General features: G+C 41.2%; 1 pseudogene; it reads right to left on the reverse strand.

The window, feature by feature from the left end:
• Positions 1-1,807: 1,807 nt before the first annotated feature.
• LOC124077691 (small ribosomal subunit protein uS9m-like) lies at positions 1,808-2,986 on the reverse strand (annotated as a pseudogene).
• Positions 2,987-7,116: the final 4,130 nt, after the last annotated feature.

Raw genomic sequence — 7,116 nt, forward strand, 5'->3', positions numbered from 1 at the left:
ACTGACCTCTGCAGCCAGTTAGTGAAAAGACAGCTCAGGGAACATTTGAAACAAAGACTCAGCAATATTTTCAGCCTTTGGTGGGGAAGCACAGTCTTGCTACATGGCTGATACTTCAGGAGTGCAAGCTTAGGTCTTAAGTGTCCCCCAAAAGCTAATGTGTTAAAGGCTTGGTTCTCAGTTTGGCACTACTGGAAAGTGATGGAACCTTTAAGAGATAGGGAGATCTAGTGAGAGATCTTTTTTTGTTGTTCTTGGTTTGAACCCGGGGTTATTTAACCAATGAGCCGCATCCCCAGCCCTTTTTTTGTTTTTTTATTTAGAGACAGGGTCTCACTGAGCTGCTTAGGCCTTGCTAAGTTGCTGAGGCTGGCTTTGAACTCATGATCCTTCTGCTTCAGCCTTCAGAGCCACATAGGCCACCAGAACTGGCTAGGGGGAGGCCTTAGGTCTCTGGGCAGGTACCCTCAAAGGGGGTTATGCATATTGGTCTCTTCCTCTTTCTCTTTCACTTCCTGGCTGCCATGAGGTGTCTTCTTCTACCAAATGCTCTTGTCATGATGTGCAACCCTGTCATAGGCCCCAAAGTGACAGGGCCAATTGACCTGAACTGAAATCTCCAAACTGTCTGCCAAAATAAACCTTTCCTCTTTTTAAGTGGATTATCTCAGATGTTTTGTTACAGTAACTGAAAGTTAACCAATTCGAAGTATATTATTTGAAATTGACACAAGTGTGGGTTTGAACACAGGCTCTGCCAATTAATGGTAAGCTACATGACCTGGGTTAGCTCTTTGAACTTGGGATTTCCCATCTGTAAAGAAGAAATAATAAAACTGCTTACTTCTTATGGTTATGGGCTAATTGAATGGAATATGTATATGAAACACAGCAGAGTACCTCTCATAAATTTGGGCTACAAAGCCTATTTTTTTATATGAATAGATTTTTTTTTTTAATAAAAAGAGGTTTACGACTAGCTTTTAAACAGTCTCAATACCCTATATTTATTCCAAGTGTTACAGTATGAGTTTTCCTATTTGGTACTTCTTTTTAATTACATTAAGCAATGGTGTGCATTTGAACACACTAGGGATGGTTTGTTAAAATGTTCAACCTCTAGAACAAGTAACAGAAACTCAGCTTTGGCAGTTATAACAGGATTTCCCCTTAGCTCTATGTTAATATCCTGTTCCTATTTGTAGTTTTTGCAGTGAGCTTCTAGTCATGGAGCAGGCTGCTTTATTGAATAGGCTAGCTGCTCTTACCCAGGTACTAATGGGAGCTTGGAAGAAGCTGTTGTCAGAAGTCAGAGAGGTTCAAAGGCTTCGGGGTTTCTGTCAGGTAGGGTAGAACTTGCAGGGTCTCTGGAGCAGCCAAGCTGCTCACCTGATTTCCAACACCCAAGTCTCAAAGTCTTACCCCAGTTGGAAAAGGCCTGCCATGTCTCAGCCTCTAACAGGGTTCTCCTTGCCAGCCTCCCTAAGGCAAGGTTGGGCAGGCAGTTCTTCATCCATCTTAGCCCTCGCCTTGTTCAGATCAGAATTCCTGGAACCTTGCTTTGCAGTGTGACTCTGACACTTAATATTCCTGAAACCATAGTGCTTTTCCACTTTGTAGACCATGCATCTTTTTTAAAAACTTATTTATTAATCGTAAACTTTACAAAGCAGCTTAAAAAAAAAAATCATCTCACAATTCAAAGAAATCTCTGCCAGTGCTGCCCTCACGTTGGCTGGCAGATGCAGACGAGCGTGCTCCCCCTACACCAGGCCCGTGTTCAGCCCTCCCGCCCCTTCCCCAGCCTTCAGCACTTAGTCCAGGTAAGCTTCGTGCGGGCTCCCTCTTGGCCTGGCTTCTTCCGCTCTGTGACACGTGGATCCGCAGTAAGTAGTCCAGCTTGTCTCATCCACTCGACCTCATCCTCTGTGACGAAGCTGCACAGGGCTTTTGCCATTGCCAAGCGTATTGCTCCTGCCTGCGCTGACCTCCCGCCCCCTGAGACTGTGCAGGTCACGTTGTGTTTTCCAAGGCGGTAGAGGAAGTGAAAAGGGAACATCAACTGTTCTCTGTCCTGTGTGATTGGAAAGTACAGCAGGTAATCGGCTCCATTCGCTGTTAATCTTCCACTTCCATGTTCCTAAACAAGTGCTTCTGCTTTTGGACTCTTTCTTCTACCTTCACTTGCCCTTCTTTGCTCGTCATACTACACAGGTTAAATCAGCTGTTTTTTTTTTTTTTTAATTGAATAGCTACCCTTCTGCGAAACTTCTGCACAAATTCTTCTTCAGCAGGATCACACTGCAATGTCAATAACTTTTCTAGGAGCTGAATGAACTGCATATAATCTTGATCTGACAGTTTTTCCACTAACATTTCTTGGAGTTCCTCCTTAATCAGCCATCTGCTGCCAATCAGATCTTTCGTTTCTTTTTTTCTGCCAGATCTTTGGCTCGCAACTGATTTTGATGTTTTTCTATCTGGAGTAGCTTTCCGTATACTTCATGCATTAATGAATAATATGACTGTTTGCCAGTATAGAAGAGAAAATGAAATGGACGACCATCTTCTCCCCATTGGATTGCTCTTTGCTTTGGAAAAATCTGTTCAGGATGCTTCATTATTGGCCTGGCTCGCTTCTCAAACAAACCACTTGGAAATAGGTAGACAATAGCTCTGTCAATATCCTCTTGCGTAAAAGTTTCTGGATCTTCTCCCATCATGTTGGCCAAGTGTCTCTTTCCTATGTTGAACTCTTCAATCTGCTTTTTAATAAAATCTTCTGTGTATGTTTCACGTCTTGAGGCTGGAGCATTTTTCTTTGTCGTTACAACTGTGGTATGTATTGACCTTAATATTTGGGATCCGGCACCTGTCTGTAAACCGGCCTTTGCCAAAGTCCTTACCTCCGGGTGAGGCTAACCCTACCCACGAGAAAGAGGCGGTAGGAAAGCGTCCCACCGCAGGACATGCAGGAAGCTGCCATGTTGCCTGTAGGAGACCCCGGCAGGAGGGCTCTAGACCATGAATCTTGATTTCTACAATTAGATGGGATCTGTTAGGTTGTTCTAAAGACTTAATCTTGGATTTTCGGCTTCCTTGATGAGGATGCAGCTCTGACCTATTTCCTAAAATCTTCATAAGCTTCTTGACAACGCTTTCTTTTCTATAATATCAGCCTTGAATTCTGGATGTCAGCTAGAAGCAAATTTATCTCTCCACTGATTTCCTGAATGCTTCCAGGCAGATTCCTGTATAAGGCCATCTACCTTACACTCCATGAATCTCAGAGAAATTTTATCCTTTACTGTTAGTGAGAACACATATTTTCTTGAGAAAAATGTAAAACTATTGCTTTTATTGACCTCAAATTCCTAAGGGCATGGATGTGCCCCAGTCTGAGGCAAGTTGCAACCATCACTCCCTGGCTTGATAGGGAAGCTACCAGGTAAAGACTTGTACATAGGACTCAGGGTGGGGCTAAGGGGGAACTTTTCTGCATAAGAGTTTAGATCTGGGGCAAGAGACCAAGGCAGAGTCTAAAGGACATGGCTTTCTCTCTAATGGTATGGACTTTGCTTGTGCCAGTCAGCAGATGTTGCAAGGTTTGATCAGATAGGAGGTAAGAGGTGAATGAAGGTTGTTTATGTCTGGCCAGGCTCCAGATACAAGAAGGCTTGTTTATGGAGCAGGATTCAACCACAGGAGAGGCAGGATGAATAAAAAGATGGAGCACCATCTCTATCTTAGTTAAGATTCTGAAAAGTCTCAGGTATTCAACAACACATTTAAAATATAGTGTCATGCAAGTGTGTATCTGATGCTGAGAGTAGCCTTGAACATCTGCCTACATTTCTTTCCCAAACACCTTCTCCTATGAGAAGTATGCTATATCTCTTACTCATGGGCATGACTTGGTGTTGTTCCTTCTAAATCATTCAAAGACTAAAACTGCCTTCGGCTTTGCCCAACAACCACCCTTCACTCCATCTACTTACCTTTCCTGTTGACCCCTCAATATAATGCTTACCTTGGGATCTTTCATCTTTCTAAATCCATCATTTTCCCCTCAAGTCTTCTACTTTTCCGGCCTTGTGTGTTTTGGTGACTAGCACCCCAGCCAGAAACTTGAGGTTTAGCCATAATCTCCTTTCCCCTCTCCATCTGCTATGTGCATATATCACTGTGGTCGTCACCTCATAACTATTGCACCATGACTTTGGGCTGTGGTTGACATTTAACATCATCAGTGCTTACCAATATCCAATTCTTTTATTCCTAGGCATATGAGAGTCTATACTTCCTGTTTCACTCCCAGTTTAGAGGAGCTATATGAGTGGTTTGGGCCAATCAAATGTGAATGGAAATTTACATATTATTTCTGGGCTGAGATAGTGAAATGTTCTTTCTTTTAATTCTGTCTATCTGGAACATTTCGCCTGTTGGGTTGAATGCAGATGTCTGAAGCTTAAAAAGAGTCTCTCTGCATCCAGTTTGGCACTCCTCAAGCCCATTCTCTAGATAAACACCAGAATGGTCTTTGTATAATTCAAATCCAACCATTCATCTTGAATTTCTCTGCTTCATTGTCTTCCTACCACTGAAATGATGGGGATTGTGATATGATAGGTCTCCTCTCTGGTCATGCTCATCTCCTATCTCTCTTGTCCTTACATTTTATATCCAGAATGACTCATATGTTTGTGATATCCAGAATATTCCATGCTGTTTTGTGCTTCCATGCCTTTGTGGTTCCATTTTTCTGCACCATCTTTATATACTCTTCACCCTCTTCTTTATATAGCTAACACCTTATTTTTCAAGACTAGATTCAAATACCAACTTTTCTCAAATGGTGTCTTGCTGAATTTAACATTTCTCATACATACTCCTCCAGTATCATCTGACCATATGATATTGCATCTATTTATGGGTCTCTCTCCCCTATAACAAAATAAACCTGGCTGGGTTGATAGCTGTCATTCACAAGGTGGGTGCTCAGTTGTAGCAAATTCTGAGGTAATGAGATTCAGGATGTGGACACTCAGGGTTCATCCTTGGACACAATATCCCAGGATGACAGACCATGATGTAGATATGAGAGTTTAAGTTGAGAGCTTCATCGCTATGGCAGACCTCCAGATCTGACTTCATGTCAAACTTAATGGTAGGCCCAAGGCAGAAATTATTAACTTCCTGCCCTAGTCAAGATAGTCTCAAGAATAGAAGAGACATTACATGGAATGAGGACCATGAAGAGATGCCACTTTGATAATAGGAGAAAAAAGGGTGGGATCTGAGATAAACTTAATAGGTTGAGTTGAGGTGGAAACTACATAGTTTGACTTTCTTGAACCACTGCAATAATAAATGCAGTAGATTATTACTATTTATGACAGTTCTATGAAGTAACAGGAAATACTCATTAGCAAACAGAAAACCATTGCTTATAGGGAATATACAAGGTTATATTCCTGTGAGGCTTTGATCTTCAATCAGAACACAAGAATATTAATGTGTGTGTCCTTCCTTATTTAATATGTATTGTTGATTGAATGACATTGAGCCCATGGTCAATAGCTCCATAACTCATGCCTCAATAAGGCACATATTTTCTATTAAGGTTTTCCTTGCATTAGGACACTAGATAGTACTTTATGATATTGCATCTGTTTATGGGTCTCTCTCCCCTATAACAAAATAAACCTAGGAGACCTTTTAAATAGCCACATCACCAAAAAACCCCACAGAAATATGAAAAACATGGTATCACATAGGCCACAAAAAAAGATAATTTACCTATGAAAGCTGAAACAAGAAGACAGAGTGTTTGACCTCAGCTGGGACTATGTGTGACAGATGACTTAAGTTTTTCGCTGCTCTGTACATGTCCATGAATAGCAATAAAAGTGCTGAGTGTGGGTTTTAGTGAGTAAGCAAATTTACAAATATGGAATCCACAAATAATGAGAATCTACTGTAGCTGAGTTAATGAACACCTACTAGATGACATTGAACTAGATTGTTTACATATAGCTATATTGCCACATTTATCAACTTTTCACTCTTCAAATGAGATGACTCAGAGTTAACACGGCAGGGATATCCTTAGATGATAAGCTATGACATTGGAAAAGTTGGACTTTGTAATAAGGTTAGTGTCATACAATCATTATTTCAAGCTTACAGATACATTACTGGGTTGGAAACTTTAAATAAACTGAGATTCTGCTTTTCTTAGAAACTTCTAACTCAATAGTCTCAGCTTTTGTAGAAAACGAAGAATGCATTGTATACTCTGCAACAGGGTCATTGACTAAATGGTCTTTGACCATCAGAGCATGTACTAATTCCAAAGAGAAAGTTTCTTATTGGAAAACATGCCAAGAAGTGAAAAGTACACTCCAACTTCTGAATCTGTTCAAGCATCATCATATAGAGCCAGTAACAGTTAAGTAAACAAATTAAAGAGACAGATGTGTTATTCAGGTCGTTGACTGACTGAATGGGAAGCTGAGAAATTAGCAAGTTTCAGATCATGCTGCCACAGACAGAATGATGGTATCTTTCCCCAGTTCATACATTCAATTCTGTCACCCAATGTGATGGCATTTGGAGGTAAGGCCTTTGGGAGGTGATTAGGCCAGAAGGATGGAATATTCATGAATGAAATTAAACCTCTTATGAAGGAGGCCCCAGAGAGCTCCCTGACCACTTCTGCCATGTAATAATGCAACAAGAAGGCACAATAGGAATTGGGCCCTCACCAAACACTGAATCTGTTGGTGTCTTGATCTTGGAATTCCCAGCCTCCAAACCTATGAGAAATAAAAATTCACTTTTGTCCAAGTCACCCAGTCGATGGATTTCTATTATAGCCTGACTAAGACACATTCCAAGTATCTGCAAAATGACAATCCTGTCTAACCATCTGTGCAAGTCTCCCTATCTGTAATTTGCTTTCTAATCAAGACAGTCTGGATTCTGTTCCAAACTATGTGGTGTTCATGCCTCCTCCTCATCTTTACTCTTGCCAGAATGTCATTGTCTTCCCCAGCCAATTGTCTCAGTTCAGTCCCACATCTTCCATTAACCTTCCCTAAATTTTCTCAACAC

This window comes from Marmota monax, unplaced genomic scaffold, assembly GCF_021218885.2.
Source record: "Marmota monax isolate L192 unplaced genomic scaffold, Marmota_monax_Labrador192_F-V1.1 WCK01_AAM20220418_F8-fsc00015, whole genome shotgun sequence".
NCBI classification, from domain to species: domain Eukaryota; kingdom Metazoa; phylum Chordata; class Mammalia; order Rodentia; family Sciuridae; genus Marmota; species Marmota monax.